Source organism: Vipera berus (genome assembly GCF_964194415.1).
Source record: "Vipera berus genome assembly, chromosome: Z".
Lineage (NCBI taxonomy): Eukaryota > Metazoa > Chordata > Lepidosauria > Squamata > Viperidae > Vipera > Vipera berus.
Window position 1 is genome coordinate 109,903,307 of NC_138205.1, and position 27,973 is coordinate 109,931,279.

Consider the following 27,973-nt stretch of genomic DNA (forward strand, 5'->3'; position numbering starts at 1 on the left):
TAAGACGCTGAGCTTGTCGATCAGAAGGTCGGCAGTTTGGCGGGTCGAATCCCGAGTGCCGCGTAACAGAGTGAGCGCCTGTTACTCGTCCCAGCTTCTGCCAACCTAGCAGTTCGAAAGCACATAAAAATGCAAGTAGAAAAATAGGGACCACTACGGTGGGAAGGTAACAGCGTTCCGTGCGCCTTTGGTGTCTAGTCATGCCGGCCACATGACCACGGAGACGTCCTCGGACAAGCGCTGGCTCTTCGGCTTTGAAACGGAGATGAGCACCGGCCCCTAGAGTCGGAGACGACTAGCACGCATGTGCGGGGGAACCTTTACCTTTTACCTTTTTATACTTCCTAAATTGTTTATATCTTTGTTTTATAAGATCTTATGAGTTGAAAAATAAATTATTGAATATAGTTGTTTAAAACCACACTAGAATTTGTGACCAATTTTTCTGCAGTAGATACTCAACAGAAATCCTCTTTTAAAAAGGGATTTATGAAGAATTAGGACCACCAGTTAGGTTGCAGTATAGAAGATTTGTTCAAGCGTATACATAAGAATCTGATCAATTAAAGTTTAACACTAAACTGGCGCCAGATAAAGGTCAACTGAATTCAGGAGGGGTTGGACCTGAGCGCTTGTGGCTCTAAATTGGTAGTGCACTTAACTCCCTAACTCTGCTGTTTTTCTACAGGAATCATATTTTTCCATGATTAAAATAAATTTTGGAAAGGTGCTTCAAAACTTTAAAGTAACTTTAACATATGAATTTATGCTAGAGAATATTAATTTATTTCAGAAAATTGAAGAATTGTCCTAAAACATTGCACTCCCTGAGTTAATTAATGTGAGTTGCTTCAACTTAAAAGTAGGCAACTACTTAATTTACAAGTTCCATTCTCTAATGTTCCGAAGGAGTGTAACAGTTCCATTCTGGAATGTTCTGAAGGAATGTTCCATTCCTTATTGGCTCCTTTCTGACCCAGCTATTCCAGAAATAATTTATAAATTTTCTGGAAGTTAGTTTTCTGAACCAGAAATTATTCTTGTTCTAGATGAAAGAGGAACTGAATTGACTTTTGTTTTCACATGTTGTTATCAATTTTTTTCAGTTTTACATGTTCTTACTGAAAATTATGTCATCATAAACAAATCTCAACGATAGTTTATTTAATTTGTCTGATTCTGAATTTTTAAAAATAATCCCATAGCTATAGAGGAAATTTTTTTTGTTATGTGTTGAAATAAGTAATAGATAAAAGGATTAGAAGAATTTGAAACAAATAAAAATTTATAAAGAATCTGTATTTTAATTATAGTTATTGTGTGAAGCAATGGTGAAGGAGATAAAGCATACTATGTTTTTCAGCTAATAAATGCTGTGATAATATTTCGTGAGAATCTATTGTATAATGCCATAAAATTATGAACAATAAAGGTTTATGCCTAATTCTGAGTCATTTACCTCTTTGCTTTAATTTGTCACTGGATTCCAAATGAAGGCCTACTATCCCTATTGTTTAGATAGGCTGTTGCCTTAGGCAGCAACTTCGATTCCATCTGCTTTAAGACTATGTTTTGATCTTCTGTTCTCTGAAAACTGAGAAGCAAGTGAGTACAGTTAATGTGAATTGCAACTTTCCATTAAAGGAAATGGAATATGGCACTCTGGAAATCAGGTTGTCTGGAATGATGAATTCATTGAATCTCTCTTTATACTGAATTTGTGAAAGTACAGAAATTACGTCAAAGTATAAGTCCTATAATTGTTTCATTAAAAGCCTAAGTCATAAATTCTGCAACCAGACCTTTATCAGGCTGTTCTTTTAATTGTATTATAAATCTGGCATGCTTCTAATGCTTTGTTTCTTCTCTGTGGAAGTGACTAGAATGTTTATAAAATTTACAGGATGTTAAGAGTTCCTTAGAATTTTTTGATATAGGAAGAAAATATTAAACTGTACTTAAAGTGCTTGTCCCAAATTAAATCTCAAGTGAGACAAAACTTTTTTTTGCTCTTTGAATTGATTAGTGGATGCTACCTTAGCTTTGTGCCCTGCTAAGCGTATACTATTATCAATTGTATAAACATAGGGGTTTTTTGCAGTGTAAGAATATGGCAACATTCTAATTTATCTACTAAATATATAGCTCAATATAGCTAGAAAAGAAAATATTTAGGTGATATTTAGATCAATTTGCCTATGTTCTGTACATCTGCAAATATATATGTACTCTAATCATAAGGCAAAATACATATACAAGTAGTCCTCAATTATGACTTCAATGGAGCACAAAATTTTTATTGCTAAGTTTTTACCTGAGTTGCCCCATTTTATGATATTTTTGCCATAGTTGTTAAGTGAATCACTGCAGTTGTTAAGTGAATCATGTGGCTAATAAATGAATTTGGTTTTGCCCATTGGCTTTGCTTGTTGGAAGCCAGATAGGAAGATTACATATGGTGATTGAATGACCCTGGACAGAACAACTATCATAAATACATATCAGATGTGTAGTGCCTGAATTTTGATTACATGACCATGGGATGCAGCAACTGTTGTAAGTGTGAAAACCAATCATAAGTTACTTTTTTCAATGTCTGGTAACTTTGAACAGTCACTAAATGAATGGTTCTAAGTCAAGAACTACATGTATAGCCATTTTATTAGTACATTTTTTTGGCTGGGCAATATTTTATACCCCCTAGAAAAACGTAAAAAAAAAATAACTGGTATGAAAGGAAAACACTGATTCATACATAGTTTTTCTCATCTAAACTTCTCAGCTTCCTCTCTTTGAGGATTTTATCAGCTCCATTCAAATATAATTTTATTGGTCTCCCTCCTTACTCTTCACTCTTCCTTCATATATATTTCTTTTGCAATTCCATCTTCCTCCTATTTCTCTGTTTTTTATATGTTATTTACTTTGGGGTAAAATTCATATAAATATATATAAATTAAAAAAATATTCTACTGAAGAGCCTGAAATTGTCTATCTTGCCCATTTTGGAAAGTGTGGGGAAAATGGTGGCAAAAACAACAGTAGTTTGTGCAAAGGTATTAGGAAGTTCATTGTTTATGTATCTTTCATTTATTAATGTTATTTAATCAGTGTTATCCCACCCCTTTTAAAAATAAAATGGATTTAGGGCATTTGCTGCATTTAATATGTGCTCCCATATCGCCCACGAAAGTAGTGAATACCTGGTCATTATGCAGATGACTTCTAACTTTATGTCAATTTTATGTTTCTGCTAAAACTTTCAAATGTAGTTCTGAACCCTGACAGATTATTTTGCTGACATGCAAAAGATGGATTGGATAAAGTGTAGAATTAAATTATTTTTCCATGTTCTCAAAATCCTTCTTGTTAACTTAATGAGATTTTTAGGTATTGTCACTGAACATTGCAAAATAAGGGAGGGCATAATATATTTCTGGGGATTTTTAATTCTTCTATTTTTGTCTCATAGTTGACAAAGCAAGCGGAACATTTTTTTTGTTCAGGCAAAGGCACAGAGATTCATGAATTGTCCTGGAATGTTAGGAATCATTCGGTGGGTGAATATAAATTATTTTTCCTTCCGGAGCTTTATTTACAGCTTAAGTTTATTTTTTTTAAAAAAAAATTGATGCTAGGGGAACTTATTGCCAAAGGTTGGCTGGGTACTGCAACAGAAAATAGTTGGTTTCTGATCCTTTCAGTAAAAAACAAGATAGGCATCAATCAACTTATTTTGCCATTTCTGTGCTTTATATAACAAGCTATTGATTTTTACACATGAGCAGTGCTTCATTGGTAAAAAAGGAAAAGAAAAAAAGAGGTCAATATTCTGTCTTTCTGTACCAGGATGATGGCTTGAGATTGAACCAGGAAACTGAAAAAAGTCTGGGTAAGAGTGGGATTGCCAACACACAAAGGGATCCACAAAGAACAAATGAGAGACATTTTCAAAGTGGAAAAAGTAATAGAAAATTCAAAATGAGTGGATATACTGTAGCATAAAATCCCAGAGGAAATTTAAGCAGTAAATATAAAGAACTATTTGAGCTTAACCTTATGCTCTCCATTTGGACTTCATCCTGCTCAGTGTGGCAATGTGAGCAGATTGTGATAGTATACTAGGTATTGTATTCTTAGTCTAAATTATATGGAAATGATTTTTTAATTGATAGACTCTTCTGTGTGTATTTGTCTATGATAAAAAAGGAATGGTTTATTAGGATAGTCTTGCTGTTTGAAGAAAGCAATCATTGTAAGAGCCTTGGTGGAGCAGTGGGCTAATGCCTCCCTTAAGTAACACCAGCTGCCCGCAATTAGTGCAGGTTCGCATCCCACCAGGCTCAAGGTTGACTCAGCCTTCCATCCTTCCGAGGTAGGTAAAATGAGGACCCAGATTGTTGGGGGCAATAAGCTGACTTTGTAATAATGCTGCTGGGGGGGGGGGAAAGCCCTAATAAGCAGGCATATACATAGAATGAAGGCTATTGCTAAGCACATTGGTTTGTGCTTAAATTGTAAGCCACCCTGAGTCTTCGGAGAAGGGCGGGATATAAATGGGATTAAAAAAATATAAAAAAAATAAAAAGTATGAGTTACAGTTCCTTCATATTTTTAAAGAGGCATGTAAGTGTGAATATAGTCCACTATCTATAAACATTAATGTATTGATGGGATGCAATCCTGGAAAGATGCACTGACCTTATATTTTTGTTTTTCCTTGTCTTGTATCAACTCTCATCAGAGCTGAGTTAGCTTTTCAGCTAGGATTCCCCTAGTTCCAATAATACTGGAGACCGGTATTAATCTTTGCCATCTAAATATTTACGACATCATTTAGGACATCATTCCCATTGACCAGATTGGTTGGGCAAATGGAAATTAAAGTCCAAAACATCTGGAAGATATCAATTTGTTTATCAGTTCTGTAGCTTTGGTGTAGATTTTCACTGGTGGCGGCAGAAAAAGGGGGAAGTGGAAAGTCTTGGTTGTATAAATATGACCTTTGTGCCACTGGTGGAAATGAGGTTAAGTTCCAGTACAAAGCATTTTCAGGATGTATGGTTTCAAATAGCACTTTAATTTTCTTTTAGACCACAGAATCTTGGCCTAAGATTTCATTGCTCTACAAAGAGAAGGCAAATAAGTTTGTTTCTCCAGTTCCAATTCCAATTTCATAATTTGGAATCCATTTAAAAGCACTTCATTGTCCCATTTTCTGTTGCAAATGTGCTATAATTAATGGCCACCATTGCATTTTTCTGTAACAACTTAGAGTGGACAGTAAACCATTTTTTCAACTATAATTGCATTTTAATATAATTTTTGAATTATTTAAGTAGTATAATATATATTATTATATGCTATTGTCATTTTCCAAAAAGGTAGCAGCAGATACCTTAATGGTTATGTGTGTTAAGATGAAAGGATATTTTCAATATGTAATGTGATATTTCAGTACACAGTTGATTTTCACAATAGCTGATTTCTTTTAATGTTGTTTTTTTATTATACATTTATATTGTAATACGATGCATAAGGTGAGCTGTTCCCAATATTTTAGTCAGAGGAGAAACAGAAAAGAGAGTAAGTCCCTGAAGCTTTGATTTGAATGGTAGCAATTGAGTATAACCTACACCTATTCACTATTTTGCCTCTGCTTGCTGTTGTTTATAACTTGGAGCCACAAAAAAGGACTGGAAAAGTACTTTTAGTCTCTTAACTATTAGTAGATGCCCTGCTGCAGCTAGGCTAATCCCTCTTTTCACCCTCCTCCTGGCTCTGCCAAGCCTTCTCCTACATCAATAGTTAATGATAGGGGAGCCATCTCTTGAGTTCACTCATGTCCTAGGGTCCCCAGGCCTGCTGACATAACCAGATCCTGAAGGACCTTCAGAAGTTAGGGAGTGATGAGGTCAACCTTATCTCCAAGAGGAGCAGATTCCACAATATGTGCATCAGAGCAAAAAAGGTCCATTGCCCAGGGCCTGCAAATATAGTTCTCTAGATAATGGCAGCCATAAAATATACATTTTGTGATATCTGGTGGAGCATCATGATGAAATTTGGGAGAGGCAAACCCTCAAATAACGATGTTCAATGTCATGTAGAGCTTTAAAGGTTAACATCAGTACCTGAATTGCACCCAGAAACAAACTGGAAATCAGTGCAGCTCATGCAGCAGATATGTAACATGTACTCTGCCAGAAACACACATGCTTGCACTGCTGTATTTTTCCACCAGCTAAATGGCAGCCTTATGTAGACCACATTGTAATAGTCCATCCAGGAGGTAATCAGGGCATGAATGACTGAGGAGGGCCCTTTGATTCAGGTACCTTCAACTTAGGTGAAGTAGAAAAACAGACTGACAAGATGACTATGGCAAGCCATTTACTTATTGTTAATAGAAATTGTATGTAATCATCAGGAATTAAGTTTGAGGGGCATTTTATTGATATTACCTGTCTCTTGACAACAAGAACCAACAAAATACAATTTAATAAGGAAATTGAAAAAAGTTTGATTTATACTGGTTTTCAGTATAGCCCTTAAGGTAATTAACTTCTATAGCCCATGTTAGAATTTCCCATAGACTTTCTGTTCTTTATTGTAAAAATCATACGCTAAACTAGATGTTTCTGGTTCTTCAACAAGCTCTTTCTGAAATACAAGTTTGCTAAATTGGATGGCCTTTTTTCCTGAGAAAAGATGTATCAGAATAATAACTAGTTTAAGCAAGCCATAACAATTTTTATTCCTCAAAAGTTTTAAGAACTGCACAAAAATGCAATCTAAGATCTAAAAGCCAAGATACTGTGGGAAAATGCAAGACAGATGTTGAATGCCTCTTAAGGTAGGAATAAGAAGATAGTGGAAAGTCATAAGGAATGAGTACTTGTGTGAATACATGCTTTTATGAACTGTGTTGAATGGACAACATACTGAAATTGGGACAGTTTTTCTTATGCAGTCTTGAATTACTACTATCCCAGGCATATATGAGGAGGAGCTAAAAGGGCTGATTATGATTTTCTCTAGCCATTCTCCAAATGTTGGCTTAAAAAGATCAGATAAATCATTTTATATTTTTAAAACATCTCACCCCCTCCTCAGAGGTTGACTCTGGGCCTGTTTATTGGCCCATAAATACTTTGGAAATTAGACATAGAGACATAGAATAGTAAGGTTGGAAGGGACCTTGGGGTTCTTCTAATCCAACCCCTTGTCAATTGCAGGAGATCCTATACCATTTGGGACCAATGGCTGTCCAGTCTCTTGAAAACTTCCAGTGATGGAGCATCCACAACTTCTGGAGATAAACTGTTCCACTGATTAGAGGTTCTCACTGTCAAGAAATTTCTCCTTAGTTCTAAGTTGGATCTCTCTTTAAAGATCTTCCACCTATTGCTTGAACTGCTATCAGGTGGTTTGGTGAACAGGTCGATCTTTTCTTCTCTGTGACAGCCCTTCAAATAGTGGAAGATTGCTATCATGTCACCCCTAGTCCTTCTCTTCTATAAGACTTCCATGAGAAGACCAGTACTCAGAGGGGAAGTTTGCTCTGTTGTCCTACTCTAGGAAAGACTCCATGACTTTCTATAGTATATGAGAGATGAGAACTTAAGTGATAAAAAGAGTGTTGCTTTTGGAGGGAGAGGATCAATGCTTCTTTTTTAAGTAAAGTTATTAGGGATTATATTATACAAGATAAAGCAACTTCAAAATAAAAAGATACATTAAAAAGGGGGAAGCAGAAAAAAGAAAAAGAAAGAGAAGGGAAAAAAATTCCTTTATGCCCCAGCAAGTATAATCAGCCTTAAAAAAAACCACCTTATTTCTTAAAAAACAAACCAAACAATTTCTTCATTCTATATCTAACTAAATTTCTGTAAACCCATCTCTAAAGCCTCATCTCCTCTATTAAATGGCAAAAGTTCAGTAAGGGCTATCAGAAATACCAATATAAATCTTATCATTGTATCTATTACAATCTGAATGCAGCCTTTTCTTTTAAGCAAATCCCTTCCCACCATTTCCTCTCTGGGAATAATCAAAATTTAGTCCCACTCAAAAAATAATTAAACATTACCAGAAGAAACCATCACCAATCACCAATCCTAACCAAGAAGCCATTAAATAAGGTAAAGGTAAAGGTAAAGGTTCCCCCGCACATGTGTGCTAGTCGTTTCCGACTCTAGGGGCCGGTGCTCATCTCCGTTTCATAGCCGAAGAGCCAGCGCTTGTCCGAGGACATCTCCGTGGTCATGTGGCCGGCATGACTAGACGCCAAAGGCGCACGGAACGCTGTTACCTTCCCACCGTAGTGGTCCCTATTTTTCTACTTGCATTTTTACATGCTTTCGAACTGCTAGGTGGGCAGAAGCTGGGACGAGTAACAGGCGCTCACTCTGCTACGCGGCACTCGGGATTCGACCCGCCAAACTGCCGACCTTCCGATCGACAAGCTCAGCCATTAAATAACAGCCCATTATTTTAACTTTGATCAAGTAAGATTAATTTTGTATCCTTTTTTTCTTTTGCAAACAGTCTTTAAAATCCTCAAAGTTCTAGCATTTGCCTTCTCATACTCTTCTCTCAAAGTTCTTTTCTTCAGCTTTGTACTTCTACTGTAGCAACATTAGCAAACCCCTCTTGTAAATTCAGTGTAAGGGAATAATCCAAATCATTCATAAGGTTTACTATTTGTATTTCTTTTTCAATTTTTGAAACAACTTTTGTTTGTAAATCCATTATTTTCTTCTTGTAAATTGTATTTTTTAATCACACATACAAATCTATTTATTTATTTATTTATTTATTTTATCACATTTATATACCGCCCTTTCCCGAAGGACTCAGGGCGGTTTACAGGGTGATTAAAAAACAAAGATACAAAAGTTAAAAGCAGATTAAAAAAAATTATATTCGTCCCTGCATAAGTAAAACCCCAGTTAAAATTAAGATTAAAGCTAAAATCAATGTCACTTTATTCAATCATGATGCTCTGCAGTTAAACCAGCCAATGCTAATAAAGAATAGTTCAAAAATCTGTAGCTATGGTTCAGACCAGGGGTCTTCAAACTTGTCCCTTTTATGACTTGTGGACTTCAACTCCCAGAATTCGTTAGCCAGGCAGGCTGGCTGAGGAATTCTGGGAGTTGAAGTCCACAAGTCATAAAAGGGACAAGTTTGAAGACCCCTGGTTCAGACCTTTCTTTTAAAGTAGCCATCTTGTTCCCTCTAATGTCTAATCTTCAAACTCTTTTTATCTGTATAGTTTGTAAATAGAGGTTTTCTCCTATGGAAGAGGATTCTTCCAGTCAATAATCAAATATTAACTTAAAAGACCATGTGAGCCCCTACTTTCCAAAGCCGACAATAATCCTCTTACTGATATTCCAAACATTAGAAATATAAATTAAATTTATGGTTAAACTTTTTTTTAAGGATTGAAGGATATCCACCCAGTGATTTCCATAAAATGTGCCCTCTGAGAGTTCTTGATTTTTAGGGAAAGCCATAGAATTTTAAAAAAGAAAATTTGGAAAAATTAAAATGTGAGCTAGATGAATTTAAGGTCCATATAAATGACATTAACAACTACAAGCTGACCATAAAAACTTGGTTGTAAAGCAGTTATTTGAAGCACATATGGGGATCTAATGATCTCTCTTTAACCTTGGAGAACTTTCAGTTGTCCAATTCCTGCAGTCAATGCCTTTCCAATCACAATGTATTCCCCTTCTTTAGAGGAACTTTGCCATTAGGATTACTGGAATCAGGAATAAACAGTTTTTTTATTAGTGTACTTACACAAGCTTAGTTGTGTTAGATTAGATCCCCTAAAAAAGAGCAATGAATCTCATTTCTCTCATCTAAGTAATGTATATCCTTGCACCTTTGGGAGTTTTGTGGATAGAGTAGCAAAGATGTAAAATTTTGGAGGAAGAACTTATGGAGAAACACTGGCATTGCCACAAGAATGCTGGAAAAGGTTTCAGTACTCTAAGTATTCTTCCAAAATACACAAAATTTGGACAGAGCATAGTGAGCAGTTTTTAGAAAACTGCTGTTAGCTTGAAGTATTCAGCCTATTAAACTTTCCTGCATCTGCCTCCCCCACAAAAATCATTTGAAAGACTGACTGACAGTGTTCTCAAGTCTCTTCTATTAGAATAGGTCTATTAAGACAATATATCCAAGGTTTTTTCAGGACCAGCTGCATAAAGGCAGCTAGAGCCATTATTTGGAGCAATTCTCCTTTGGTAGATATCATTAAAGTGGCTGTGGAAACACTTTGGTAGATTGTTGAGCTAGGACAATGGGAAATACACATGGGCATGTGCGCGTGTGTGCGCGCACACACACAAAGAGCCTTTCTTATAGTATTGCATAAATAGGAAAGCTAAGGTATGTCTCACACAGAAGTATTTTCCATTAACTTGCACAAGTAACAGTAACCAAAGTTCGGATGGCCGCTGGTCTCCAAAGCAATAGCAACCAGCCTCCTCTTCTGTTGTGGCTCACAGCCTCAGGTCTCATCGATGTCAAAACCCCTCCCCCCTTTCCTTTATTGTTAAAAACTGAATTTAGCAACCCCAGCAACTTTCTCTCTCCTCACTCTCTCTCTTGCCTCTGCTCAGGATATCCCCTCCTATGAAAGAAGCAATAAAATTCCACCTTCTCACTCTCTCCTTCCCTTTTCTTCTGAGAAAGGGATCAGCTAAAACCTCAAATCCCTCTTCGGCTTCACCTGGTCTCTCCCCAAAAACAGCAACCAGCTTTCCTCCTTTTTCTTTCCTTCTGCCCGATCCACACCTGCTGCGCCCAAAACCAGCAGCAGATGTTCAAGCTTCCCTGTCCTTGGTCAGGTTCCTGCAAAGCCTTTCAGCCAGCCCCGCTACACTAGGATAGACTTCCCATCTTGCAATCATAAAGTTGTAATTGACAAATTCCTTTTCATTTCAAAAATTCAGAGTTTCAGTGGAAGTTTTTAAAATCTATATATGCCAGCGTACAACATCAAGGGGCTGGAATAACTCCCAATGAGAAAAGGGGGGAGGAAACTTTGTTTCTGAAAAGGGAGGACATAGAGTATTTTTAAAAGTAGGCAGAGTCTTTAGAAACTAGGGGTAATTTTCCTGTCTTGTATATGAAATTGGAATATGAAATTTTGGAAGCTAATAAAGTGGAATGGTAAAAGGTTCATATAGATTTGGGGTTTTATTTGTTTTATTGTTGGTTTATTGTATACTTACTTTGCTCTGTACACCGCCCTGAGTCCTCCGGGAGAAGGGCGGTATATAAAACGAATAAATAAATAAATAAATAAATAAATAAATATAAAGGAAAGTAGCATCACAACAACAAACTGGTAATTTCACAATGAAACCTAGCAAAAGTATAACTTTGCACAGTTATCAGGACTGAGAAGAATAGATATGTTTGACCATAGCACATATAAAGTATACAATTTAATTAAAAAATCCTTAAAAAATCCCCCCTCCCCCACCCTTCTCCCTCCCCCCCTTCCTTTTTTTAAGGGAAAAATTGTATGTTAAAACTTTTCAATAAAAAAAAAAGTATACAATTTAATTCTGTAATTGCCATTCTGAGCACACAGTATCAGTATGTGTGGGTCCAATTTGGAAACATATTGCAACAAAAATAACTTATCACAGCTCCTCATATCAACCTACAGTGCTATCTCTGAAAAGACTGGCTAAACTAGGGGAGGGTTGACATGAGTCTTCTACCCTTGATGAGGTAGGAGATCTGTCTATCCCAGCATGTGAAGCCTGGCCCTGGCAGACTGAGCTGAGACCAATCACCAGTCCAGTGATCAACAAGGCAGGACATGTAAGCATTGTGGGGGATATTGAGAGCATGACAGGATCCTTAAGCATCCTCATTATCCACTCCAATTGTAACAGTTGTTTGTTTCACTATAAGTCTACTCTTCTGAGAGAGTGAGACTGTCCCTGAGCAATGGTTCCTCCACTTAAAACTCCACCACACGGAGGTTTTTTTGTTCTGCAGTTCACCTCTGCAATAAATAGAGATAACCACTGACAATTATAGTCACAAACCTGCATATACGGATGGCTTTTGGACAAGTAGACATTTTTCTTAGTACCTGGGACAGAAAAGATGTCCAGCAGCATCCAAGTGGACTGGACAGCCCTTTTTAGAATAGCACTCACTTGAAGGAAAGGCTTAGAAAAGATATAAACATTGCTTGATCCACAACATTTGGCTTGCTAAATATGGGTGGCAAATCATCTGCTTAGTGGTTGAGCATCAAGAAAAATAAAAGAAAACTCATCATTGAAACCTGGAGTGTTAGACAGTTCTGGACAGAGACAAGGTAGAATAGAGTAGAGTTGGAAGGGACCTTGAAGGTCTTCTAGTCCAGGTGCCTGCTTAAGCAGAGAATCTATACCATCTCAGAATCTATGCCTCTGTTTATACAACCCAGGATTTTATTAGCTTTTTTGGTTGCTTCTGCACATTGCTGGCTCATAGTCAAGTGATCATCCACTAGGACTCCAAGTTCCCTCTCATAGTTACTGTTTTTAAGCCAGGTCTCCCCCAATCTGTGCTTGTACCTTTGATTTTTTCTGCCTAAATGTAAAACATTGCTTTTCTCCACATTGAAGTTCATTTTGTTGGATAGGGCCCATTGTTCAAGTTTGTCTAGATCGTTTCTGGATTCTGAGTTTGTCTTCTGGAGTGTTGGCTACTCCTGTCAGTTTGGTGTAATCTGCAAATTTGATGAGTTCCCCTTCAATTCCCTCATCTAAGTCATTTATGAAGATATTGAAGAGTACTGGGCCTAAGATGGAACCTTGTACCATGCAGCTTACTTCTCTCCATGTGGATATAGTGCCATTGAGGACTACATGTTGAGTATGGTTTGTCAGCCAGCTATAGATCCATATGGTGGTGATGTTGTCTATTCCACCTTTTTCTAGTTTACCAAGGTGTAGGTTGTGGTCTACTTTATCAAATGCCTTACTGAAATCTTAAGTATACTATGTCCACAGCGTTTCACTGGTTTACTAATTTAGTCATTTTATTAAAGAATGAAATAAGATCGGTTGGGCAGGATCCGTGCTGGCTATTGGTTATAACTTTGTTTGCTTCTAGTCATCCGCAGATCTGTTTTTTGATTATCTTTTCTAGGATCTTCCCAGGTATTGATGTTAAACTGATTGGTCTGTAGGTGTCAAGGCCTGAAAGATTAACAGTACTCATAGCAGCCATACTTCACTGTTACAGCATTGACATTGCTGCATTCAGTGAGACCAGACTTGCAGATTAGTGTTCATTATAGGGAGGAGCATGTGAATATAAATTATTTTAAAAAGGGGGAAACCACAGACTGCCAACAGGATTCACAGACTCCTCTGCTGAAAAACATCTCTAGAGAAATGAAGAATATCTCTATTTTCCCCACTGGAATAAATGAATGTATGATAAAGTTCTACTTTTCTTTCAACAAGTCCTGGTACATCACTATTGTCTGTTTCTGTGTGCCAAATCTCATGGGTCCAGCTGAAGACAAGGAAGGTTTCTATGAGGACCAGCACCAAATTATTCAAACCGCCTGCCAGTGACAAACTTGTCGTTCTGGGTGACTTCAGTGTTAGGGTAGGGACTGACTGGCAACTATGAGGGAGTCTTCAGGAGGCACAGGGTAGGAAAATTAAACAGTAATGTCTGGCTGCTTCTGAGCAAGGGAGCTCATCAATTTGTGCATCACAATGATTTGCAAACAAGTACAAAGAAAATGGGATGCGTCATCCAAACACTTTTTTGTTTTATATATATGTTAAAAAGATGTTTGCTGCTTTGAGCTCCAAAAATGTAAGTGTGTGGTGTGCATGCATTTGTATTTGTGTATATTAGGGTGGAGGAAGAGATTTTTTTCTTATTCATTTTTTGCAGAGTTATTCAGTGATTCCATTCTTAAATTTTCAGCTGGAACCTCTCCTTGTTTTTCTTTCCCCTCCCCCCAACATGTCTGCCCATATTAAGTAGGTAAGACTGTTACGATATTTTGTGGACAGTTTTATAAGATTTATATGTTGATGGATATTGTGATATGAATATGAAATGAGATTCATCACTATTCAAGGTCAAAGGTAATAAATTAATGTCTTGTTTTCCATATTCAGGTCATATTCTGACTCAGGTATTTGATGTTCTTATGGTACACCTAATAGTGCTGATAACACTATAATAAATGCCTCTTCCTATGTAGGCATAATACAAAATTAGACTGTATAACTTTTCTTCTAACAATTTATATAGCATTGGGCACCTGAAAAGGCAGGATGGTGGGGAGCTCTCTGAAATATGGAAAATCTGTGTTAAATTGTACCGACAATGTCTCAGTCATTCAGAATGTGTGAAGATAGCCATGGTTTCTGGCATTCTGTATAGCTGATAGAAAACTGAAGATTAAAAACTGGTCCTGTCTGAGTTTCCATGCAAAGAAATTGAAAGCTTCACCTAGTGTAACTGCAGGGGTTCTTAATTATGGAAATGAAAGCAGTTGGTTATCATGACAATCTTGTACCAAGACTCACAGATCCTCTCTATCTAATAATTTTCTTCTCTGCATGTGTGTGTTTAACAATGTTAACTTTTATATATCAACATTATGTGTTTTGTCCAGCAAAAGCTGGCACTACATTTTACTGAGATACAAAATCACGTGCTGGTGCTGAATGATCTGGCTTTTCTTAAGTTTTATCGCTAGTTTAAAAATGCTTATTCAGCCATTACACTATATTGCTACTATTTTCTCAATTAATTATATAGTTGTACAAAATTTATTTTTAAGCATATATATTTTAATTATTTGAAAGAAAGCCCATATGTTGACTTAGTTCACACATAAAGCTAAGCCACTTTTTTAAAAAAAGAACCAATTCCCTGAACAAAGTTCAGTGGCTTGATTATTTTTTTTAAAATTTATTTTAATAATATTTCTATACCGCCCTTCTCCCGCAGGACTCAGGGCGGTGAACAGGGCAAGAATAAAAATACAAATTACAAAAGTTAAAACTAAATTAAATAAATGCCCACATACTAAAATAGATATTTAAAACCTAATAAATAGCCCCCGATCCCCCCATCAGGCCAGGCCAGCTTGTTCAAAAAAGTATGTTTTTAGCTCGCGGCGAAAGGAGCGAAGGTCGGGCGCCGTCCGGAGCTCAACCGGGAGCTGATTCCATAGCTCCGGGGCGCCCACAGAGAAGGATCTCCCCCTGGGGGCCACCAGTCGACATTCTCTGACCGGTGGCACCCTGAGGAGGCCCTCTCTGTGGGAACGCACAGGGCGGAGGGAAGTCGATGCCGGCAGCAGGTGTTCTTTTAATATTTTATAATATTAAAAGAATACCAAGCAAGCACATTGAGTATAATGTTTAGCAAAGTCACCTCCCAAACTTGTGTCTGTGGGAATACAGTTTGTTTTTCAGTGAAGCTTTCAAAATAATGTTTATGATCCAGGACCAAGCAAATCAGATGAAACTTTACTGAATAATGTGCAGCTTGCATTTGTGGAATATTAGTTGAAATTTGTAAAAAGAATTCTTCTTTTTCAGTTGAAAATTGATTTGAAATTGGGAATAATAACAATAATAATAAATTATTATAGAATAATTTTAATATTAAAATGTTTAATGTTTAAAATATTTAACATTTTAAATATTTAATATTAAAATAAATTGTGAATTATGATTGTTTACATGTTTGAATTGAGATATTTTTAGTTAATATACTTTAATATCCATTCACAAATGCCCAAGATAAATATTAATCATGGAAGTTGGTGGTCAATAAATGTTGGAACTCTTCTGCTTTTCAGCTTGTTATGTGTGATGCCTATTTGAATGGACAATAATCAAATATGCCTGCATTAACAATGTAGCAATAGCACTTAGACTTATATACCATTTCATAGTGCTTTACAATAGTGGTCCCCAACTCCTGGATCCCGGACCGGTAGTGGTCTGTAGCCTGTTGGGAACCTGACTATGCAAGCGATGGGTGAGCAAGTGAAGTTTCATTTGTGCATGTGCGAAATCTAGGTTGCATGTGAAACCACCCCCTCCCTACCACCAACGGGTAACAGAGTCAGCATATTGCCTCCAACAATCTGACTCCTCATTTTACCACCTTGGAATGATGGAAGGCTGAGTCAGCTTTGAACCAATGAGTATTGAACTTCTGGCTGTGGGCAGAGGTAGCCTGCAATGTTGCATTCTAATCACTGTGCCACCACATATTGCGCCAGTGCAATATGTATGTTAAGTAAATTCAGTAGAGCTACTATCTCAGCAGTTTCTGTACTTCATATGACAGATACAGCGCAAAGAAAAATGTAACTATTTTCCCTGTTTAAGAATCCATATCAAACATAATATATTCAATAATTGCAACAATATTTTTTCTATGTGTGTTTATATTCGAAGGCCTTCAATATGAGATATACTGATGAGTTGCTAGCAACATGAGGTAAAACTAGCTAAGGTAGTTCTCTATTTATTTTTGATGTATATAATTAAAATATGTGTGTAAGTATATAGAAACCTCAGATTTTTAGGGAATACTGGAAATTCTGTTTTTTTACTTGAGAAATAGATCTTACATAGGAGTAAATTCATATAGAAAGTCAATGAAGTTCTGATGGCATTTTATTTATTTATTTTTGGTATTGAGCTCCGGATGGCCCCGGATCTCCGGTCCTTTCGCCGCGGCCTTAAAACTTTCCTTTTTCATCAGGCTGACCTGGACTGACGACAGGGTTTTTTAAAATGTCTTTTAATTTTAATTGTTTACCGTATTTTCCGGCGTATAAGACGACTGGGCGTATAAGACGACCCCCTACATTTCTTGTTAAATTATAGGGTTTGGGCTATACTCGCCGTATAAGACTACCCCTCTTCCAACGCACACCAAATAAAAATTAAAAAACATCAGATTTGATTTTAATATGGTAATTTTAATTCAAATGCTTATGACATGCAGGTACTTAGTAGGAAAACTGTCACTTATAAACATAAGGCTGTTTGTCATCAAACATGTAAACATAAAACAGTGCAAGTGGATTAAACATAATATAATAATAATATAATAATAATAATAATAATAATAATAATAATAATAATAAGAAGAAGAAGAAGAAGAAGAAGAAGAAGAAGTTGGAAGGGACCTTGGAGGTCATCTAGTCCTACCACCTGCTAAGGCAGGAAACCCTATACCATTTCAGACAAATGGCTGTCCAGTCTCTTCTTAAAAACGTCCAGTGTTGGAGCATTCACCACTTCTGGAGGCAGGTTGTTCCACTGGTTAATTGTTCTAACTGTCAGGAAGTTTCTCCTTAGTTCTAGGTTGCTTCTCTCCTTGAGTAGTTTCCATCCATTGCTTCTGGTCCTGCTTTCAGGTGCTTTGGAGAATAGCTTGGCTCCCTCTTCTTTGTGGCAGCCCCTGAGATATTGGATCACTGCTATCGTGTCACCCCTCACTCTTCTCTTCTTTAAACTACACATACCCAATTCCAGCAACCGTTTCCTATTTTCCTAATTCACTTTTTCACTTTTCCTAATTCACTCTAAAGCTTTCCCTGCGCAGAGCCTTATGTAACACCAGCTGCCTGCAATTAGTGCAGGTTCTCATTCCACCAGGCTCAAGGTTGAGTCAGCCTTCCATCCTTCCGAGGTAGGTAAAATGAGGACTCAGATTGTTGGGAGCAATAAGCTGACTTTGTAATAATGCTGCTTTGGGGGGGGGGGTGAAAGCTCTAATAGGCAGGCATATACATAGAATGAAGGCTATTGCTAAGCACATTGATTTGTGCTTTAAATTGTAAGCCGCCCTGAGTCTTCGGAGAAGGGTGGGATATAAATGGGATTAAAAAAAAAGACCAAATGGGAGATCCGCTCCAGGTTTTCCAGCCAGCCTGCCCAGTTCCTGAGTCAAATGTGTCCTTAGAGCTAAGCTGCTGCTCTGCTACGCATTCCCCACCTGCCTTTCAAGTTGCTCTTGCATTCCCCACCTGCCTACAGCTGCTCTTCAACTTTAGAAGGAAAGAAGCCCAGACCCCAGCCTGTAAAAAATCACAGCTTCTACTCCAATTGGTCCCGCTTTCCCTGCGCAGACTAAATGGAAGATCCGCTCCAGGTTTTCCAGCCAGCCCTGTCCCTAAAGTTTCAGCACCCGGCGTATAAGACGACCCCTAACTTTTGAGAAGATTTTCATGGGTTAAAAAGTCGTCTTATACGCCAGAATCTACGGTAGTTTAACTTATTTATTGGGGCTGTTTATTTAATTTCTTTTAACTTTTGTATTGTTTTTATTGTTGTTAGCCGCCCTGAGTCCTTCGGGAGATAGGGCGGCATATAAGTCAAACAAACAAACAAACAAACAAATAAATAAATAGTCAGTCCTGTATATCATTTACACTGAATGGTTTGTCGCCTTCCTGGGGATTGTTGTACTCTGAGTAAATTGTTTATTTCTTCTGGATTCATAGTTGAAATACCAGTACAAAATTTCAGTAAGTAGCAATCATAATTTTTCAGTATTCCACAGGCATTCTAACTCGGTGGAATCTTTCTCCCCTGCTCTTTAACAGTATATGAATAAAGTTATCCAACAGTTCAGGATGTGATATGATCAGCAGGGCTTTTTTTCTCATAGAACGCTCAGAACGGTGTTCTGGCACCTTTTTTTTGCAACCCCCCCCAAAAACAGCTTATTGGCTTTCCTAAGCCTATTGCAGGGCTAGCAATCTTGGCTCTTTTTTATGACTCGTGGACTTCAACTCCCAGAAATCCTAAGCCAGCCATGCTGAGGGGAAAGGGAGAGGTTTCCAAGCTGAGCCATGCTGGCTCAGGAATTCTGGGAGTTGAAGTCCTTGAGTCATAAAAGAGCCTGCACTAGAGGAGGACATTAAAATTATTTACAGGATTACTTCTTTAGGAACTAAATTTTTAGAATCTAAAACAGCTAATTCAAAAAAGCCAACAGGAAAGAACCTCACATTTTTCATGTGCTTCTGTCTTTTGGAAGGTAAAATTAGATAACAAAATAATCTATTTCTTATGTTAACATCTCTGCAATGAAAACAAAGGTAACAGGAAAGAAATGAGAAACATTTTTCTCAATGTAATATGTCTACTTTAGCTGATTCTAGTATCTTTTGTACACTCTTGAAAATTATTTTGAATCTAAACAATTCTTAAGAATGAAATATTCTTAATTTGGACTTTACTTTTACTGTTTGGACTGTTGTGTGTTTTGAAGAATCTAGTTATGTTGCACTTCAATCTTTAAATAATTAACCCAGTATATACATAACAATATATGATGTTTTCCCTGGTGAGCTTAACATCAATAACAACATTTATTAAAAAGGCTAAAATAATTTCTGGTGGTATTACCTGTATATTAAAATTTTGGACAAGCAGTGATCATGTATCCTAGCAAAAGATTTTACATATGTGCATAAGTGTAGTCAGTAGCATATGCCTTTTTAAAAATATCAAACATGCAAAGAAACAAAAATAAGTCCAAAATATCTGTATTACATCCAGAGATGCCAACTTTGCAACCAATATTTCTCATCCATAACTATGGCACCCTAAGGATACCTGCATACATGCAAATGCTTCTCTGGGATCAGTAACGTAGCGGGGATTGCTTTTTCCTTCCAGTAACATATACCTAAAACCAGTTTATTGCATTTGGTAATTGTACTAAAAAAATCTCATTGTCAACCAATATAATTCATTTAATTTGAAATCAAGTGAAAAATTGATTTAAATTATTTTATTAAAACAAATTAATGGCAATTGTTTTATAAGAAGTTGCCTCAAACAAAATAAGTTTGACATGCCTTATCTAGATAGTTGAATGCTCCAAAATAAATTCTAGACCAGGCCTGTACATGCAGCCTACCAAGCATCCTTGGACAGAGCACAGACGTTTTTTAAAAAAATAATAATAAAATCACCACTGCCCTGAAAGTCATGTTGCCTAGTGCCTCCATGGTTTACCATGACCACGAGCTCCAACACTGTAGATGCTCCTCTAGTCACCAAATCATTTAGTTAGCCCACCAGCATTCCTTTGCAGACCACAAAGATTTTTAATTTATCAGTGTGTGCCGACAGAGGGGGAAAATAAATAAATAAATAAAATTCAGTAAGGGAAAATTGTCCATACAGAATTTACTTGTATCTAGCCCAAGTAATATATTGGGCTAGATACATTAAACAAAAGCCATACCAGAATTTAGTGGTATACAGAAGAAAGATGCTACAAAGTATTCCTAATGTAATTATATCAAATGAGCTGAAGAAGAGCATGTTTGGGATTAGATCAGCTAATTTCTGGTAGGATTTTTAGATTAAGTGTTTTTTATACAACTTATAATGCCTTGGCAAGGCCACCCTTGGAATATTGCATCCAGTTTCGGTCACCATGATGTAAAAAAAATGTTGAGATTCTAGAAAGAGTACAAAGGAGCAACAAAGATGATTAGGGATTGGAGGCTAAAATATATAAAGAATGGTTGGTTTAGTTTAATGAAGAGAAGGTCTAGACGTGATATGATAGCAGTGTACCAATATTTCAGGTATTGCCACAAAAAAAGAGGGAATCAAGCTGTTCTCCAAAGCACCTGAAAACAGTACAAGAAGTAATGGATAGAAACTATTAGTACTGCTGCTGCTGCTGCTGCTACTGTTGTTATTATTATTATTATTGATGTTCAGATTTTTTTTCTCTTTTTTCTACATTTTTTGTTAATTGTTGGATGTACACATAGTTCTTGAGTTACGAATGTAATGGAGCCTGCCAATTCCGTTCGTAACTTGAGAATTGGTGGGAGTGAATCTCATACTTTGAACAAGATCACTCCTTGAGATATTAAGAAGAGTTAGAGATGATCCATTACAATATAAAGATAAAGAAATAGTAGTGCTGAAACATATTCCCAAGAGAATAAGGGATACTCAAAGACAGTATCATTTCTTGACTACAAAGCTGATTGCAAAAGGAGTAATTTAGATGGCTGATGCCAGAAGGGATTTTAATCAATTGGAATAATACAAGATATCGATTGGATTCAATGTGGAAGGCAGAGGATTTTGATGAAACATATAGAGCATTTCTGGGAGAAAGAACACAATATCAACAAGAGGATAGAAAAAGCCAGAGACAGACAGAATAAACAATAGAGGAAACAATTACACAGGTGGAAGAAGAAAAAGAGAAGATGAATCAAGAAAATGAAGGAACAGTAAGAGAGCAGAGGATTACGAGATCAACAGGACAAGAGATCATGGCCCCCAGAAGCTTCCATTCTCCAGGGGGGAAAAGTGTTTGCTTTGTTTGCATGCCTATGGTGCAAAGCGTGGAACTGGAGTTGGCTGGGTGCAGGAACCAATGCCTTCAGTGGCCCTGGTGCACTGCTCACTCACATGAGGCAGGACTAAGCCTTCCACTGAGCTGTGGGGAGGGGAGAATCATAGCCGCTCAGATGGCTACTGCTGCCAATGGCCTGGGTGCTCCGGTTTCATCTGGGTTGAAAGAAAGAGCAGGCGTGGCAGGGGGATTGCTCTCAAACAATAAGACCCGGGTGCGCTGTTAGTTTGAGTGGGCTGGCCTTATTGAGAGCAATCCTGCTGCTGTGCCTCTACTTTCTTGTATTTGGATGGAGCTGAGAAACTGAAGCTGATGGTAGCAGCAGTGGCAGCCACCTGAGTGGCCATGATCCCCCCTTCCCAGCCAGCCACCTGGCCATCCCACCTAACTTGCTCCTTGTCTGGCCAGCGGGCTGGCACAAATCCTCACCGTTCTTTCCTCGCCCTCCCCTCTCAAGTGGCAGCAGTGGCTTGGGTTTCTCGGCTATGTGTGTGCTGCTTGCTCGTGTGCGCCAGCCTTATTGAGAGTAATCCTGCTGCTGCAGTTCTGCTTTCTTCCACTCAGGCGGAGCTGAGAAACCCAAGACGCTGCCGCTCAAACACTTTTTATCTGAACGGAGACCTGACACAGATGGGAAGGTCTGTCTGCCTGCCAGCCAATGGGGCACTTCAAAAACAGATGTATATATATGAAATTAGAAAAAACATATGTCCCAACAGTAACAAAAAAATGTACAAAAAAGAGGGGAAAAAATCTGAACATCAAATATATCTAACATTAAACATACAAAAAAATCCATCTCAGCTACATATTAGAAAGAAAATGAAAGAAACCAAAAAATTCTCATCCCCTCACATAATGGGTCTACAAATAATTACAAGCTTTCTTATCCCTATTTAACAAGAAAAATATATTTTAGCCTTTGAATATATAGACAAAAAATTGGGAGCAGGTATCCATCTTTAAAGAAAGCATATAGTCAGCTTGTAATAAAACTAATGTAGAACCTACATAAATAATGGGTTCTAATTTTTTGGACTTCGGATCATTTCTTTTTCCAGTTAGTTGCTGAACCTTCTAGGCCGGCATTTTGTTCCAGACTTTTCAGCCCAGTGTATTGGTATAATGCAAGTGAAATTAAATAATGCAACACATACATGTGTCCAGGCAAGCTTCCTAAACTATTCTGCAGAATAACTTAATCTATATGTAAAATTTAATTACTTTTAAGATTTAATTGTTCTTATTATGCAATCAAATAATTCTTATGCTCTTACAGGGACTTTCTTTAAATAAAGAAAAGATCAGTTGGCTTTGTAGAGAATAAATAGCAATGGTGTTTTTTTATTTAAAGTCATAGAAGCACTTTTGCTATCCTCCAGATATATTAACAAGTCTTGTCATTTCTACTAATATTGTATAGTTAATGATGACAGTTGCAGTTCTTGCTTCCATGATTTTAAAGATTATATGGTATTAGTCCTAAAGGCACTATTTTGGTTGCATATAATTTTTGTACCAAATGACAAGATTTTAATAATTATATTTAAGCGCATAAATGTTTAGATCCTTGATTTTTGAGGTAGTGTCTCTCCCATTTGAATTTCCCTACCTGAATATTAGGAATTGTAAGCAGCCTGCGTGTAAAAAGCATTGACTAGCACTTTCTGTTTTTTAGTTCTAGATAAAGACTTGGGCTTCACCTTTTACTTCTTCATTTAGATTACCTACAGCCTAGCTATGTTATATTGTTTTTGGTGGAAATATCTTATTATTAGATTAGTATTGTGGATTTTATTCAGCTATTTATTTCAATTCTTTGTTTTATGTTAACATGTTTTATGGATTCCAAATATTCCTAATAAACTATGAATACTTTCAAAAAATTAATGACCAAAATAGCTTTAATTAATTAGTTATATTTTATTGTATTTAATCATTAATGATTGAAGTCCTTTTTAATAAGTAAAATATTGCTTATAAAGGTAAAGTCAGAAAGTTTGAAGATCTTTTGGATTTATTTACTATTTTTAGTTCCACTGTGTTGAACTGTAGCATAACAAACAAGTTACTATGGAGTTAGGTTGCCCTGCCATAAAAGTCATTGAGAAATGTCTCATTCCACTCAGCTGAAAATGATCATTATAAAATCATTTAACACAAGAGAGAAATTTGTTTAAATGGACTTTTATGCACTGCTATGTCCTACTTATAAATAATCACTTTAGCCTGTCCTGGTGAGATCAATATGTAAACAGATTAATAAACATAAAACATGGAATTTGCCCTAGTGAATTATATTGATCACCAATGGAACAGAAAAGAAGTATAATTGTCTTCATGTTACCAAGTAGATGAATTCGTGGGGTTATTAAAGATGGTTTTCTGTTCTGTTGTGATTCAGAGAGGCTATTGCATTCTATTAATACATATTTTATTAGCTTACTCTGTTGCTGTTAAATTGCAATTGAAAGTAGTTTGTTGAATGTCTTCTTTGTGACACATTGGTTATATGGCCACTCTACTGAAGAGACTCTGCCAGCTATAAGACATCTTTTTTTTCCAGGAATATTTTTTTAAAGGAAAACATAAAACAAATTTTAATTTGCTGTTTATTGATAATGTAACATGCAAGCCTTTGTTCTTCAGAAGTTTTTTTTTTACAGAATGGATAAACAGTTTCTTTTCAGTAATCCAGTGTTCTGGATTTGAATAATTTATTTAATACTAGAATCTAGAATTAAGGAAAGCAATAAGGAATAGTATCACTTGGAAATAAACATTTAGTTGGAAATCCACTTAGTATGCTACGTTAGACATGCCTGAAGGCTTCCAGCTACTCAGAGGAATTGTGTGTTTAAACCTTTTCTCTAAACTGCATGGTACCGTGTTCTGTCACAAATTTGCTTTTAAAGCTTTTTCCAGTTTCAAAAGTATTTGCCATGTAGCCTGAGGCTGCTTGAGAAACATAAGTCCAACCCTTTTTTTGCCCAGGAAGTGCAGAATTATCTTGAGACGTCTGTCCCTCTGTCTTTTTGTGTTAGGCTGACCTTTTCATGCTGAACAGAATATGCCCTCTCTAGAAAGCTAAATGGAAGGTATTTACATCTCATTATTTTGAGATTTTTAGTTTGGTAAAAAACGCCATTTTTAAAATTCTTGCCATTACAGTGTATCCTTCATAAGATAACATTTGTCCCCTAAATATGTTGATCTGCATTCACAGATTCACTAGCTAACTTAATTAGCATCTGTACTAATTAGAATTATGACCAATAACAAGTTGGGAGAAACTGCTATTTGACAATGTTTTGTTTAGGATAATAGGTTTTTTTTAGGAATATCCTCTACTATATTGGGCTCTGGTAGGCCATTATTTGATTGTTTGTTTAACATTCTATTTTTATTTGTATCTTGCCTTTATTATTTGTACAAATAACTCAAGGCAGCAAACATAGCCAACACATCTTCCTCCTCCTGTTTTCCCCACAACTCTGTGAGGCAAGTTAAGTTGAGGAAGAATGACTTTCTGCTGGCTTTAATAGCTAAAGCAGGGCTAGAACTCACAGCCTCCAAGTTTTAGTGTGGTACAGTGGTTGGGATTCAGCCGGTTCGCACCACTTTGGCAGAACCGGTAGCTAATTTTTTGTTGCCAAGGCCCAGAATGGACTTCCGGAAGCAGCATCCACAGAGAGAACCGGTTGCTCACATATTTGAATTCCACCACTGGTGTGGTACCTTAATCATTGGACCAAACTGTTTCTGTAATAATAATCTCCTCTTTTAAACACACACACCCTAATCATGTCATTCATCTTGTGAAATACTGGAGGCTTTTAGAATAAATTTCTAACAAAGTCTAATTTTGTATTAAGTCCAAGTATGGTGATCTCTCTTTTCTCATTTTTATAAGATTCAGAAAAATAGTTCCATATTACGAAGATTTAGTCTGTTTTCACATAGATAATTTCTATTTTTCCAAAACCCAAATTGTGATTGTGATCATTATAAATGATATCATCCAGAAAATGTTCTTTGATTAATTTATGCATTTATTTGAGTGATAAAGCAGAAAAGTGTTTTATTTATTTACTGAATATATTTCAGCTTTTTTTGTTAGCCAGCTCCCAGGATGATTTATGGTAACACTTGAATAAAAATAGATATCCAAACAATGAAATGTACAGTTGAACTAATAATGTTAGCTACTAAAGCTTAACATACAGATCAGTTTAATTAATATATATTAATTAATATATTGCCACAGAAATCTGGAAAATTAATGGAGAATAAAAAGATCTTTGCCTGGCACTGAATGACAACACATGCAGTTTCTAAGTTGGGTTTTGCAGTGAGAAGGACAGTCCTTTTTTAAAACAACAACAAGTTTTATTGGTTTTTCAGTTAAAATCTACATATTTAGAAAGCATCATGATGACTGGGTAATCAGAGATTCAGTAACAGAGTTTTCAGTACCTAATTCAGGTTACATTATCAAAACATCCTTCTCAATTTCTCTTAACATTTCATACAACCAGTTTAAAGTAGTAAATTTCTAGAAATAGCATGGTCAGTTGAAAAATTTGTCAATTCAATTTCATTGAAATATATCTATGTCCTGTTATTAAAGTTTACCTAATTTTAATTTTAATTATATTATTCAAATTTAGCCTAACATCCCAAATAATGTTCACAACCCAAATTTCCCTTATTTCATTACAGCAAAAAGTATAGCATCTAATATGTATGCAGTGGCTTAGTAGCTATGTTCTACCTAATAAACATCATCTGTTTCACATCCTAATACATCACATGTTACTGACAGGATCACAGCCTATGTTTATCAATCTACAACTATTTATACACAACCAGATTCTGTTTTAAATTTTAGCTAATTCTTAATTCTTAAATAGAATAATCAAATGTATTTTAACATCAAGTGGGATCTATAAACCAAATTTCCATTATGTCAGTGCACAAATTATAATGTCTAAAATAAGCCTAATAGATACATAAACACATTCTAGTTCTATCTCATAAACATTTTCTATTTTAGATCCTAATAGATCACTGATTACTAAAAGGATAACCTTTAATGGTTCTCTAAGAACTCACTTTTTAAATCTAACTTTGGCTTTCTCTTTTTGCCAATAGGTTTCCAAACCAAGGCCTTTTAATTGCCAGACAGGTCTCCCTTCGCTCCAATACATGTTATTTGAATCGAAGGAGGCCATCTAGTCATCAGTGATCCACAAAACCATTTGTAAAACCAAACCATTTGTAATCTTTATGTTGTTGCCCTGTTAGTTTTAGTCTCTGTATTTGCTCTAAAAACTTTATCTTCAGTTTGGTCTGGATTCCTCTTCCGTCTGGGTTCATCTGCTTTAAGTAAAGATTCTTATCCAATTTTGTAATTAATGCTTGGCTATCCAGGCTTTCAGAAAACTGTCTTTGTTGATCTTCCACGTCCTCTATGTTAGCATCGCTATCTTGTACATAGTATACTTCTAAAGTTATAGGCTCTTTTGATGGAGTCAAAAGTTGAGTATTAAGTTTTCTCATAGTTTGTTTTTGGTCCTTAAGGTTATTTGCCATAGTGATAGTTCCTTGTACCTTTAGAGTTGTCAGTTCTTTGGATAGTTGTTGCTTATATTCCTCTGTCTCAATAGTAATATCTTCCAATTTTGTTATATTCTGAAGTATAAATTCTTCAGTTGCAGTTTGGGTTTCAATTTGTGACTTATGGTTGGCATGTAAATTATTAAATCTGGAGATAGACATCTCAGTGACTGTAGATTGTTTCAAGTATGAGGTTATAATCAAGCAAGGTTTGTGGCTGATCCTTCTCCATTTTGTAATAATTATAAATAGTCCTTGGTGGAGGCTATGTTTCAAACAAAAGTCAGTAAGAGTCCACCTCCACAAGACTAAGCCAAATTCATCTCCAGCTGTTTCAGGTTTTTATCTTAATGCCAAGGTCAGTTCTGGGGGAGCAAGATTATTTTAAATTGTCTTTTTTGTCTTTGTCAGATTGCAAATTATTTCAAATGATCAGTAATCAAATTGTGTACACGTTTATTTTTAGTTTTCATCAGCCTGTATTTCTGATTTCTATAAAAGATGTGCTAAATGTGCATTGATTAGAGACAATTACATGGTGCTCTTATTGATCACAATGACCTTCACATATAGAGCCCTCATGGAGATTGAATGCCTTATTATATGATAACTCTGTTATAGCATCTCTCCTATGGAAAAACTTCTCTCCTGACAAATAATGGCTTCTACTATGTCCTTTCAGAAGGCTGTCAAATTGATCTCTTTTTCCAAGTATTGGGATAGGGATCTAAGCATGGGGTCTCTGACATGGGTGCAATTAGTGGTTTTATGGTTTTAGTGAGTTTCTGTACAGATTTATGGATTTCTTTTTGGTTAAATTTCTTTTTTTATTAGTTTGCTGTTTCAGGTTTCTTGAATACAAGCACAGTGATATAAATTGGACACACATATAAATCTGATTACAGTG

General features: G+C 36.3%; 1 protein-coding gene across 6 annotated transcripts in view; it reads left to right on the forward strand.

Moving 5' to 3' along the window:
* CDK14 (cyclin dependent kinase 14) overlaps positions 1-27,973 on the forward strand; it is a 289,922-nt gene that overhangs the window by 14,493 nt on the left and 247,456 nt on the right. The window lies entirely within an intron of this gene.